This window comes from Prionailurus bengalensis, chromosome B4 (assembly GCF_016509475.1).
Source record: "Prionailurus bengalensis isolate Pbe53 chromosome B4, Fcat_Pben_1.1_paternal_pri, whole genome shotgun sequence".
Classification (NCBI taxonomy): Eukaryota; Metazoa; Chordata; class Mammalia; order Carnivora; family Felidae; genus Prionailurus; species Prionailurus bengalensis.
This window is the reverse complement of record NC_057358.1, coordinates 109,630,461-109,645,168: the sequence shown is the minus strand read 5'-3', so window position 1 is coordinate 109,645,168 and position 14,708 is coordinate 109,630,461.

The following is a 14,708-nucleotide window of genomic DNA, read 5'->3' as shown; positions in this document are numbered from 1 at the left end:
GTCCCCTACTATTATGGTATTATTACCAATTAATTTATGTTTGTGATTAATTGATTTATATATTTGGGTGTTTTCACATTTGGAGCATAAAGGTTTACAATTGTTAGATCTTTTTGGTGTATAAACCCCTTAATTATGATATAATGCCCTTCTTCATCTCTTGTTACATTCTTTATTTTAAAGTCTAGATTGTGTGATATAAGTATAGGTACTCTGTCTTTCTTTTGGTGACCATTAGCATGCTAAATGGTTCTCCATCCCCTTACTTTCAATATGAAGGTGTCTTTAGGTCTAAAATGGGTGTCTTGTAAACAGCATAGGTGGATCTTGTTTTCTTATCCATTCTGTTACCCTCTGTCTTTTGATTGGAGCATTTAATACATTGATGTTCAGAGTAAGTACTGAAAGATAGGAATTTAGTGCCATTGTGTTTCTTGTAGAGTTGGAATTTCTGGTGATATTCTCTGGTCCTTTCTAGTCTTTGTTGCTTTTGATCACTTTTTTTCCATCTTTTCTCCCCTCAGAGAGCCCCCTTAAAATTTCGTGCAGGACTGGTTTAGTGGTCACAAACTGCTTTAATTTTGGTTTGGGAAACTTTTAATTTCTCCTGTTTCAATGACAGCCTTGCTGGATAAATAATTCTTTGCTGCATATTTTTCCAATTTAGGACATTGAATTATCCTGCCACTGCTTTCTGGCCTGCCAAGTTTCTCTGGATAGGTCTGCTGCAAACCTGATCTGTCTTCCCTTGTAGGTTAAGGACTGTTTTTCTCTTGCTGCTTTCATGATTGTTTTCTTGACTGATTATTTGGTAAATTTGACTATGATATGCCCTGTTGATGGTTGTTTTTTTGTTGAACCTAATGGGGGTCCTCTGTGCTTCCTGGATTTTGATGTCTATGTCTTTCCCCAGGGAAGGAAAGTTTTCCACTATGATTTGCTCACATAACCCTTCTACCCCTTTTTCTCTCTCTTCATCTTCTAGGACCCCATTGATTCTGATGTTATTCCTTTTAAGTGACTCACTGATTTCTCTAATTCTTAAATCGTGCTCTTTTGCCTTAGTCTCCATTTTTTTTTTTGATTCATTATTCTCCATACATTTGTCCTCTATATTGCTCATTCTCTGCTCTTCCCCATCCATCCTTGCTGGTGTGGCACCATTCGAGATTGCAGTTCAGTTATAGCATTTTATTTCATCCTGACTAGCTTTTACTTCTTTTATCTCCACAGAAAGCGATTCTAATCTATTTTCAACCCCAGCTAGTATTCTTTTTTCATGATTCCAAATTCTGGTTCAGATATCTTGCTTGTATCTGTGTTGAGTAAGTCCCTGGCTATCATTTCTTGCTGCTTTCTTTTGGGGTGAATTCCTTCATTTCATCATTTTGAAGGAAGAAAAGGAATTAATAAGGTTAAAAATACTAACATTAAAAAATTAAAAACAACAATGCACACACACACAAATCAAATAAATGAGGCTAGATCCTAGGTGTTTTGGTCTAGTTGTTAAAAGGAGCTTGATAGGTTAGAGAAAGAAGGAGGAAAAAATAAGAAAAAGAAAATATAGGGAAAAAAAGAAAAATAAAAGGAAAACGTTTGAAAATTTGAATAAATAAATAAAATGAAATAGAATAAAATGAAATGATGGAAGTAAAATAGAATTTGAATAATTCACAAAATAGTAAAAAATGTAGTAGAAAAAATTAAAGAAAAATATTTTTAATAAAAATTGAAAATAAAAATAAATTGTTTCTCTTTCCTAGTTAAGAAAAAGAAAAGAAAGGACAAACGGAAAAAAAAGAAAACTGAAGAGATGGACCAGTGAACACACTGAAATACGATTGCAATTACATTTTCCCCTAGAAGTCAAACTATTAATCAATTTATAGTCCATAAACTAAGCAGGCAGAGAGACTTGTGGTGTTCCTGAAGAGAGAGGTTGGCTCAGTGGGCGGGGCTTAGTGTAACAGCTCCTTTGTCCACTAGATGGTGCTGCTTAGCTTAATGGGGAGGATTTTTGTGGCGCTTGTGTGTATGCACATGCGCAGGAGGGGTGAAAATGGCGTCACCCTGTTACCCAGTCTCTAGTATCAGAACTCCATTCTCCCGGTCAACAAATCGTGCACCTGTTCTTTGTCTCCGGCTTCTGTCCACTTCCAGCTTTTACACTGTCCATGACCAAGCCATCAGTTTGCCCGGTGGCACCTCCCCCCTGAGTTTTGTCTCAGATGTGGCTGTGTTTCCCAAACCCTCACTTCTGAGGGACTGTGGCTTTGACCTGCTCAGACCTTTTGGGGAAGAGTCTCACCGAGCTATGGCCAGGTGCGGCCGCACCCAGGAACGTTTGCGGGACCGTGCTGCTGCTGGTGCTCAGAGAGTGTGGCTGGGTGCCTGGCTGCCCCAGAAAAAGTTCATGTTATTGTGTAGCAGCAGCATTTTAGGGGTTATAGAAAATCACAACACACATCTGGCACCACGCTTCACTCTTAATGACTTTGTTCCAGCACCAGTGAATATATGGTTATTCTCTAGGGTCTGCTGGCACCTTTGTCTGTGGTGGAGGGGGGGGGGCACACAGCCTCTAACAAATGTCCTCCCAGCAGGGGAACTGCCTCTATCCATGTGGTCCGAGGGCCCCCGGACCTTGCTCTCCTCCTGGGGATTCACCCTTCCCACCAGAGCATCACCAGGTATTGAGCTTCAGAGTTTCAGACTCTGCACTCCCCGTTTATAGAGTCTTAATGGAATTTAAACCCTCTCCTTTCTCCTTTCTTCCTTTTTAGTTCAATCCCTGTGGCTGTTTCTACTTTTCCACTTTCTCTTCAGCTGCTTTTGGGGGGAATGCTTTTCCCGTACTCTCCCCCCATCTGCATCCTCTCTCCACAAGCGAGAACAGCTCCCTGCCCTCCACAGCTTCTCTCTCCCCCAGTTCACCTCTCCATGCCGAGTACCTGCTGAGTTCTGTGATTCAGGTTGTGCAGATTGTTGTGTTAATCCTCAAATCAGTTTTCTAGGTGTACAGGGTAGTTTAGCATTGATCTCAGGAAACTCCCCATCTTTTGTAATGGGCTGCAAACAAACGTGTCCTTTGCCTTGGAAGGAGACATTCTTTTGATTATAGTGATTATAAACAAGTCTGCCCTTTGCTCTAGATGGAGATACTATCTATGCCTTCTACATCTGTTTGCTCTACAAACATCCTTGAAAAGATAATCTGTAACAAATAACTGTCAGTGCTTCTGTTTGCAAGACTGCAGAAATGTTAAAGATTCACAGAGAAGTATCTTCTAACACATGGTAGTTCAAGGATCAACAGAGTCATTGATTTGAACAACCTTGGGTGGATTGCCTAGTTTTTTAATCAACATAGTCTAACACAGGGCTAATGTGATCTAAAACAAACATGTAAATCAGGAAATAATTTATAAATTCCTTATTTGATTATTCACTTAAACCACTATGTGTGAAAATGTTCTGTCATAGTTCATCTTTCCATGAAGAGAAAAAAGGTAAAATAAAGTGTTCTCCTAAAAAAACACCCTATAGGGGTGCCTGGGTGGGTCAGTCAATTAAGCATCTGGCTTCAGCTTAGGTCTTGAGCTCAAAGTTCGTGAGTTTCATCCCCAGGTGGACTCTGTGCTGACAGAGCGGTGGAGCCTGGAGCCTGCTTCAAGTTATATGTCTCCCTCTCTCTCTGTCCTTCCCCTGCTCATGCTCTCTCTCTCTCTTTTTCAAAAATAAATAAACATTAAAAATGTTTTAATTAAATAAAAAGACACATTATAAGTTTTTGAAGCATGCTATTGACTATTCATTTAAACATTAAAATAAGTATGAAATCACACCTCTTCCTTTCCCTTCATATTTTTGCCTCTAATGTTAACCACTTTTTCAGTCTCATACATGTCCTTTCAGCTTTTATTTATGCAAATATAAACAAAATGAATAAATTTTTACTTTCCAAGTTTCTTAAGCAAAAGTAGCATATTATTTAAAAATTCTATTGATATTTTTATTTGATGCATATTGAATCATTTTCCCCATCTATATACACATATAAGAGAAAGCTTCATCTCTACAGAGTATTTTGTTATACTTTCATTATACTTTAGTTTCAATTACAAAAGTCTTTATCATTGAATAAATGAGTTTTTTCAATACCTTCCTACTTCAGTAATGTAAAGATGTATTTCATACATGTTGCTTTACACCTGTGCAGGAATAACTTCAGAAAGAACATTACTGGGTCAGAGGGAAAATGTGTTTAAAACATTTGATAGATATTGCCAAATTACACTCCATATGTGCTGTAGCATTTTGCACTCATCAGTGGTATATAAGATTGTTTGCTGTCTGAGAGCTTTATTTAAGTTAATGATGCTCAAACTAGATATTTATCTGCAAATCATAAAGTTGGTCCATTTTAATACATATCACATACTAACATAACCTTAAAATGCATTAATGATTCAGATGCAGAAAAAAATCATAAAGCTATAAACACAAGAACAGAACATAGGTGAGTGGCTTGCATACCTGGATAGATAAAAGTGTTTCGACAGAAACACACACACACAAGCATCATCTGCATGATAATTATAATAATATTAAAATAATAATAAGAGAAAAACAACACTGACAAGAAGAGCAATGAGAGAATAGTAGCCCTAAAAGATTTATTAATACAGTAATGAAAACCTGTGTTACTGGTTTGTGAGTAGGCAAACAGCTAAAAAAAGAAAGGAAAAAGAAAAAAAAAATCCTCGAATACTGATTCAAACACACGTGGGAATTTAGGGAGTGATTTCAATCAGAGCAGTTAAAGATAGGTTCTTGGATCTTGTTGGACATTTTAACTTTTTCTCATTTCTCTTAAGGTTCGATTTTTTTTAATTATTCTTTCTTCCCTCCCTTCCTTCCTTCCTTCCTTCCTTCCTTCCTTCCTTCCTTCCTTCCTTTTTGTCTCTGTCAGTTCTCTTTCACTTTTAGGAATTGTCTGGCCATGTCTTTCTTGAGTTCTTATATTCCTGCTATGAATTTTACCTACATTCTCTGATTGGTTTATCATCACTGTAGTTGCTTTTAACTCATGATTTATCTGTTCCATAGCAGTGTTTATCTAATGAACTATATTGTAGAAAAAATTCTGGTGCTATCATTTATATAATCTGTATTTGAATATCCCTTCTTCATTTCTGGTTACCCATATTTGGGTAAGTGGCAATTTTATGGACCAGCTCTTTGCAAGGGATTCCTGCCTGGGAGGGGAGGGGCAGGAGCAGTAGTGATGGAGTAGATATCAATCCTTTGCAAAGGGCTTCTTCTCTTGATGATTTGCTATTTCCTGCAAACATAGTTTGTCTTTGTAGCTAAGCTTTGCTTTCTCTGCAAGTTTAGGCAGGTGCTAGAAGTTTTTCCCTACCAGCCCTCTGCTCCCAGGGTTCCATCATCAGTCCCTGCCACCCTCCTCCCCCATGAATGCATCCAATATGATTCCCTTACTTTTGAAAGGTAATTTTGCTGGTGCTTTCAGAGGTTTTCATTCTGTGCCTTTTCCTTACCTTTTCTCTACCCCTTTGCTGCTATTCTGGCTTCTCTAGGGAAATTTGTCCTGCTCATAAAATTTTTAGTTATGATGGGGTGCTCACCTTTTGGGAATGATTTTTAACTGGAGGTATTTGAGATTCACCATTGCTGGCATGCTGTGGCTCAGCTCCCTGTGTAACTTCTTACAGAAAGTTTTACTGTACTCTATTGGCCTGAGCTATTTTGGTAGCACTTAGAATAATATTGCAATTTTTAAGTTTTAGTTCCCATAGTTTGTGTGAAAATTAGAGTATAGATTCCCCCCCTCCACCCCTCTTTTACTTTGTTTCTCAAGGAGGAATGGTAAGATTCAGAATTAAGTTGCTGAAAAAAAAAGAACTAAGTTGCCACAATGTTAATACAATAAATTTTTTGAGTGTTTTATTTTTAATGAGGAGTTTGATGCCCAACTTAAATTTAAAAACACATTTAATCAGTTATAATTGATAGACTCATTACACATAAATATTGATAACAGACATATGGTTTTATTAAACAGGGAAATATGGCCTCATAAAGTTAGCATGATGTAGTTAGTGTAAAAAGTTATCTTCTTTATAATTTCTGCCTAATCTTTATTGTAGCAGTTCAGAAAGTACAGGGACAGCTTTAGGAGGATTGATACTCTCTGGAGGCATCTCAAAAGTTATATTTGATAAGATATTAAGTGGGACTTTGAGGAACATGATATCATTGAGAAAATTATATCAAGAAATCACTCTCTGACTTCTTCTTACTCATTGAAAATTTCCCTATAGCCAGCCTTAGCATTGTATTTCAAGTTATTCACCCTGGAGATCTAGTAGCAAAAAACTCCACAACTTTCTTTTTTGTTGTTGTTTACTTTTCATCTCATCAGTGCTGGCTTCATTTTGCAACATGTATGTCACTCCTTCAGAATTAACTTTGCATACTTTGCATTATTAAGCCATTCATTTTTTACTTTGTCTTGTTTTAAATTGCAAAAAAAATTCAAAACTATGGATTGATTGGAGTGTATCTCAAAAGCATACAGCACTGTTCATATCCATTTTTAATATTGTTTATTATTCTATTTTTGTCACAAGATCTATCCTTTGCTTATAATGCTGAACCCTTTTAATCTATTACTAACCATGTTAAGGAATTACCTCTCTTAGGTAATAAGACCATTTTATTTAATAGATATAATATGTGCATTTAAATGAATATTATTTTTCATAATATCCATTGTTACCCATTATAAAATTATTTTACTTCGTGTTGTCATTTAATCATTGTGGGAAAATATTTTATTTTCTTTCAGAGACAGTTCCAATCAACAATGGAAACCCATTCACTATTTTATAGTAACTGAATACTTCTTTTGGTTCAATATCTATTTCTCCTTCAAAAGTTAGTTAGATGAGCTAGGTTGATTGATTTCAGCTCAGCTCATTCCTGCATCTGTAGTTATTTGGAGAGTTGTCTGGGTTGTGTCTGATCTAGGACAACCTTACCTGGGACGGATTACTGTCCTTCCTGGGACAAATCACTACATGTCATCTCTCATTTTCCATCAGCCTAGTTTGTCATGGTAGTCACAGTGGTCAAGAAAGAGAGCAGAAGCATTCTATTGGCTAAAGCAAGTCACAGAGCCATCCCAGATTTAAAGGGTAGAGAAACAGTCTCTTTCCTTGGTAGAAAGAACTTCAAAGTCACATTGCCTTTGAAAAGACATACAAATAGACATACGAAAAATTGAGGTCTTCTTTATAATCAGTGTACCAACCCTTGCCATATAGAACTACCCTACCCCAAACCCTGATATTTGTTAATTACAGTGGAGATCAACCAGATCTTCCTTTTGCCTCCTGCCTAGGTACATGACTCAAGACCTGGGGCTGTCAGTGTATCCAAAGACCCTGATACAGTAAAAGTTCAGAGCTGGGAACATGACCAAAAAAGTCTCTTGTTTTTAGAATACAAGCTGATGGTATACTTCAGAATAAGGGGAAGCTTACAAAAGGAGAAACGAGTGATGGAGGAAGAAACAGAGCCCTGATACATTATTTTAGACCCAAAATCAAGATGTCCTGATGTTAGAGTCCATCTAGTTTCTGAGAAGTCATATTTACACTCTTAAATAAATCCCTTTTCTTAACAAAGCCAAGTTGAAATAGAGTAGTGTTTGCTTCAAAGTGAAAACTATCCGAGATAAACTTTTGAGATACGTCTATGAGAATATGAACTGGTATAAATTCATGTGAATGTTTCTTGCTATTTTGGTGTCACATATTAATAATTTTAGTATAATTGACTGAGTGCCCAAAATAAGAACATTATGAATTAATAACCTGAGGGTTATCTGCATTTTACTTTTATGTGATACGTATATTTCATAATAAAAGTCCTTTTTACTCATTCATTAAGTTGATCACTTTTTTTAACTTTTATTAAATGAAAAATATTGGGTTAGGCTGTGTGTCTTATGAATTAAAGAGATAAAGCCATTATCCTTGTGGAACTTATGTTTTTAATAATATTTAGAATCTTGAGATATTTAGATTTCTGGAAAAAATTGACTTGCTAATCTTAATAGTATCAATATTGAAATTGTGAATGTTGAATGATGGACTATTTTAAAAGTTAAGTTTTAAAAAACCTGTTCAGCTGTTTTTGAGACATGACCAGCAGAGTGAGAAAATCTATTTTATTCGTTTTTCAAAAGTTGCCCTTTTCTAATGTCAAGCAACTACAGAGTGGATGAACTTTGGAAGTGTCAGTCTTGGAGTGTTATGCAATTTGTTCTGAGTATGAATTAGTCAGGCTGAGCCTTCGAGTGCATTAGAAATAAGGAAGATGAGCTGAACACATCCCTAAAGGGCAAAAATACTTCTAGGTCTGTTTAACTCACTTGGTGCATTTTTTTTTATTTTTTGTTTTTGGTGTTTTGTTTTTGTTTTGTTTTGTTTTGTTTTGTTTTGTTTTTACAGTGGAGATCTCCCAGTTTTACTTACTGTGATCTTATCCGATAATATATCCTTAAAATCTTATGGTCAGGACATAATAGAAGATTTCAAATAAAGTAATGACATTTTGGGAGGAGGTGGCAGGCGGTTGATGACTAGCCAGAAATGAATAAACCTGCTTCACACAAAAGATGAAAGCTATAAGGACATTTTTTTTTCTACAGTCATCATGCTTCAAATCTGTACCAGTTTAAAGTTACATAATTAATTTACTCAGCCAGCATTTTATCTGAAAATCATAAAGCCATTAGTGTGATTGTGTTTTAACTGAATTCACAAATTTTCAGTTGAAGTGGTCAGTGTCTTTAATACTATAAAACACATAGTCATATCCTAAAAAGACCTTTGCCAGTATACAAATAGTAATACCCACATACTACAGTCACACTACGACTCCAGGATGTTGGGATGTAGAGATAATTATTGGGAAGTTCAGGGAAAAATGCAACAGAGCAAAAAGGAGAAATGCTAGATTCTAGCAAGTGCATGCAAGGACCTGGCTGGAAAGATATCAACTCCTGTTTTGTTTCCGCCCCCTCTGCCTTTACTAGTCCCTGATAAACTCCATCTGAACACTGAAACCTATCCCTCTTTTTGGAACAATCTTAATAAATACAATCCATAGCTCAGAGTATATATATTTTTTCTGCTCCAATTCTGGGAGCTATCCTTCCCCATTTCATGTGATTTCCCTGGCTTTCAGAGAAGAGGCCATGTATGTCCCACCCTGTGTTTTGGCTATGCAATCACTCAGGGCACAGGGATTGGTCCACAAGTGAACACATTACCCATATGGAGCCAGTCAGACCCTTATAATGTTTATACCATGACAGAGATTAATTATTCTTATATTTATTTTATGATCACTTTAATGAAATGTTTCTAATATTCTAAACACTATTCCAAGTAGTTTGCATGGAAGAAATTATTTAATTCTCACAACCACTTTATGAGCTTTAATACTATTATACTCATTTTATAGATAGAGAAACTGAGGCTCAGAGGTATTAAGTTGCTTGCACAAAGTCGTATAGCTTTTAAGCTGCAGGACTAAAATTCTAAATAATACTGGCCCAAGCTGCCTTCTCTTAACCAACTTATATTATTTCTATTATGAAATTATAAATTATAAACACTGCATGAGCCTGAGCCTACTAGGGATCTTGTTGGAAAAGAAAGCCAATAGAATAAAAGCACAGCCAATATAATAATAATAGTATAATAATAATTATATATATACATACATATGTATGTATACATGCATAGAGAGATTCACAATGACATTATTTGAGCACATCTCCATTCAATCTTAGAATAAATTGCAATAGTTTTCTCCATTCTTTTTTTTTTTTTGGTAGGCTATTTCTTCTCTAATAAATATAGACAGAACAATTACTGTCATGTGATACATAGATCTTGGATACAAAGGATCTTGATCCTTTGCTATCACATTCTGATAGTTTGATAACACATCAAAATGACTGTTTTTGAGAATTGACAAGTCTGGTAAATGGCTGTCTTTTCTGGAAATAGCCTCAGGTGTTTATTCATTTATTTACCTTTACTTTCCTCATTCTTCCATTCTGAGAGTATTATACTGAGATGGACTTTAATAATTCATATAGATGAATTAGTTCAGGTAATTGTGAGGGAAGTAAAACATCTAATTATATATCAGAAAGTATTACATAGTAAAGGAAAATCATCCATGGGTACTTTCATGCTCCATGCCAAAGCAGGAGGATGCCATCGCTTAGGCATCCGCAAAACACAAAAACAAATACAAAACGGATGAACACAAGGAAAGGGAAGCAAAAACAAGGGAGACAAAACATGAGACTCTTAAATATGGAGAAAAAACAGGGTTACTGGAGGGGTTGTGGGAGGAGGGATGGGCTAAATGGGTAAAGGGCATTAAGGAATCTACTCCTGAAATCATTGTTGCACTATATGCTAACTAACTGGGATGTAAATTTAAAAAAATAAATTAAAAAAACACAAAAAGAACTCTGTCCTTTTCTATATTCCTCAGCACACCAAAGGAATCAGTTTCCAAACAGTAATAGAACTCATGCAGAACATTCCCACATACGAAGTTTGTTTTCCTGCACATATTCTGTGGTCTCCCTTCTCCACTTCACTCCAGGCTGTCATCATGCCCTCACTCTCAGCCAGCTGTTCAGCAGTTAAATTACTGCTTTGGATAGTTATTATAGAAAGAGGTATTTCAAAATTTCCAGTAAAGTACTTTAACAAAAGGAAGAAAACTTATGTCACTGTTTTTGTACTTTATTTCTTGTAGCATATAAATAGAAGTCCTTAAATGGGACAAGCTGAAGAAATAGTAAAAAAAAAAAAAAAAAAAAAAAAAAGAAGAAGAAAAAGAAAAAAAGCCAGAGTTGTTTTTGCTCTTAGCACTCACTAACGTACAGAACAATTCTCTCACTTACCTGGCAAAGTCTCTTAAAATCTCTTAAACGTAAAGCCAGGACCCAAATGTGGTATTTCCTTTTTCTGGGATTAGAGTCTGGTATTTATTCTTAGGCAGTTCCTGAAGCTCTGACAAACTGTGACTTTCTTTAAATGCGATTCTGTTGTCTCTTCAGGACCTGTAACTGGATGTCTAACATCAAATAACTTTAGCCTTTAGAGTTTCTTTTCTTCTTTTCTTTTTGTATTTTTTCTTCCTTATGATTTTCTTTTTTCTAATTGAAGTATAGTTGACATACAATGTATTAGTTCCAAGTGTACAACATAGTGATTCAACAATTCTGCACATCATGTAATGCTCACCACCGTGATAAGTGTAGTTACCATCTGTCATTGTACAGTACAATGTTATTAAAATAATATTGGCTGTTACTGACTATTCCTATGCTGTACTTTTCACTCCTGTGATTTATGTATTTCATAACTGGAGCTTGTACCTCTTAGTCTTTTTCACCTATTTTCCCAACAACACTCCCCCGGGGAATATCAAAACACCAATCTGCCTCTGTATTTATGAGTCTGTTTCTGTTTGTTTTATTTTTTAGATTCCATATATAAGTGAAATCATATAATACTTGTCTTTCTCTGTCTGAATTATTTCACTTAGCGTTATACCCTCCAGGTCTATTCATGTCGTCAAAAAGGACAAGATTTCATTCTTTTTTATGACTAAGTAATATTTCATTCTTTCTGTGTATGACATCTTCTTTATCCATTCATTTATTGATGGGTGCTTAGGTTATTTCCATGTCTTGGCTATTACAAACAATGTAAAAATAATGCTTCAATAAACATAGAGGTGCATATATCTTTTTGAAGTAGTGCATTTTATTCTTTGGGTAAATACCCAGCAGTGGAATTATTGGATCATATGGAATTTCTATTTTTAAATTTTTGGGGAAACTCCATACTGTCTTCCACAGTGGTTGCACCAATACATATTCCCACCAACTGTGCATAAGGGTTCCCTTTTCTTCACATCCTCACTAACATGTTATTTCTTGTCTTTTTGATACTAGCCATTCTGACAGGTGTGAGGTGATATATCATTGTGGTTTTTATTTGCATTTCCCTGAGGATTAGTGATGCTTGAGCATCTTTTCATGTGTCTGTTGGCCATCTGTAGGTCTTCTTTGGAAAAATGTCTCTTCAAGGTCTCTTCTCTATTTTTTTAATAAAAAAAATTTTTTTGGTGTTGAGTTGGGTGAGTTCTTTATGTATATTGGATATTAACCTTTTATCACATATATGATTTGCAAAATATCTTCTATTCAGTAGGTTGTCTCTTTGTTTTGTTGATGATTTCCTTCTCTGTGGTAAAGCTTTTTAGTTTTATTAGTCCTAATAGTTAATTTTTGCTTTTGCTTCTTGCCTGAGGAAACTTATGCACAAAAAAAATATTGCTATGGCTGCTGTCCAAGAGATCATTGCCTATGTTTCCTATCCTGCTCTTATATAGCTGCTTCTCACATAGACCCAGATGAACCATGTCCCTTTCTTAATTTTGATGGCTCTCTGTGTTATTTCCTTTACCAGCTGAGGCCAAAGTTTAAATTATCTTTGTGATTCTTTGTTCTGAAACATTGTGGTTTTCCTGAGAGATAATTATTTTACTACTTTCTTATAGATAATTATATTGCCATATGTATTTTTATTTTGAAATTTAAGCTTTTTAAGGAAAAAGTTATTAATCTTTTACTGAAAGTTTTTGATGAAGCATTTATTTTTCAATGTAATTTTTGTATACTTTGGTTTGATTCTTTAGTAATCTTGAAACAACATTGTCTTTAATTACCAGGATAATAAGTGCAGCCAGGTGAGTGTGTGTGATAACTTAATTTACATCTTTTTCAACAGAATACCAGTTAGTTCTGTTTGTTTCTTCAGTGTTTTATGAAGGCAGCTGCCTTAGTTTTGTGTAGATTCATACACTGACTCAATCTAGAAGGATTCACTTTGGCTCTAGCTTCAAATTCCCAGTTCCTTGGAGAACAATTAGGAACTCTGTTGACAATTGCCGATAGCTGAAGGTTTTGAGTGAGTCACACAGCATATTCAAACTACAATCTGAAACATCAACTCTGTTAACTCTATACCTAGCTCTATCCCCCACAACATCACCAATATTGTCTATTATGTCTATAAAATGTCACCTGAATCTATCCCTTGACCTAGTGCAGACTTTTATCATCTCTTAACTGAAGTTTTAACTTTCTACATAATATTCATGTATCCATTCTCTTTTATCCCATCAATCCATTATGAATATTGCTGACCTCGTTTTTTTATAAAATAAAATATTTGCAAATAGTTCTCTTGTTGAAGAACTTGGTGATACTCTGTTTCAGAATAAAAATCTAATGTCTTTACCATTATGTTCTGGGACTTTCACTTAGCATAATATTAATAGCTAACATGTATTCTGTGTTTACTATTAGTACATATAGTATTCTAAGCACTTTTCATGCATTAAATTATATTACCAAGTCATTATTACAGATGAAGTAACTGAGCTAAGAATGTTTAAACAAATTGCCTAAACAATAACTAGGGAAGCCAGGAAAAGAGTCTTTCTTTAGAGATTGCATTCTTAGTAACTGTGCTCTGCTGTTTCTCTAGTCTTGGGAGCATAGTTATTTATGTACCTAAAAACTTCCTCCTCCCAATGACTGTTGAGCTCCTTGTTGGAAGGGGCCGTACTCAAGTCATGTTTATATGTGTCCATCACGTAGCTAGTGTTTGATTGTTATCAAGATATCGTTATGTTCTTGAAGAATGGAAGGCGAATTTACTAATCTTGTCATTACTCTTTCTACATGTTGAATGGGGAGCAGAGAGAAAGAGAGGGGATTCTCCATAGTTTCAGTACAAACTTATTTGAATTAGCTTAGGGTATATATTCTTTCTAAATAAAGCACTGTATACAGAGTGGGAGCAACAGGTTGTCCAATCCTGATTCCTATACTAAACCCTTGGAGACATAAAACAAGGCCTTCCCTTTGTTGGGAGTGAATTAGTCATGAATCTCTCATGTCACTTCATGGCTAGATATTAACAGCCAGTTTGCTCAGATTTATTTATATTCCAGTATAGTAAACATAGAGATGTCTCCTTTCCATCCCTAGAGAAGATTCACTTACAAATCAGGATAATAAAGATCATATCTGCTTTGGAGAAGAACATATTCAGATTGCCAGCATCCCTTACATAAGACCAAGGGTTTCCTAGTCTCTGATTTCCTCTCTTGTAATACATTTTCACAATGTGTGCATTCAACGTGTGGCCCTAATTGTGTTGCTGTGTGGGAACAGCGGCTCAACCAACAAGAACTGAGGTGATATTCTGGCTATTGTCATTTTTAACAGTAATAAACAGCTTTTATTCCTCTGACCCAGAGGTTTTAGGTTTTTCTGCTAGCATATATGAAACTGTGGCACGATAACTTATCTTGAAAATCAAGTAAAAGCTCTGATTCTTCATAATTCCTGACTTAAAAGCCCATAAAAAGTCAGAAGGGAAGTTAAATTCTGGAAAGTGAAAAACAGAAATAGTCGTATGGACAACTGTATGAGTAATGTATTAACACCAGGAACTAAGTTTTTTTCCATAGCTATTTCCCTGGAACCAAGCAGCATCTGA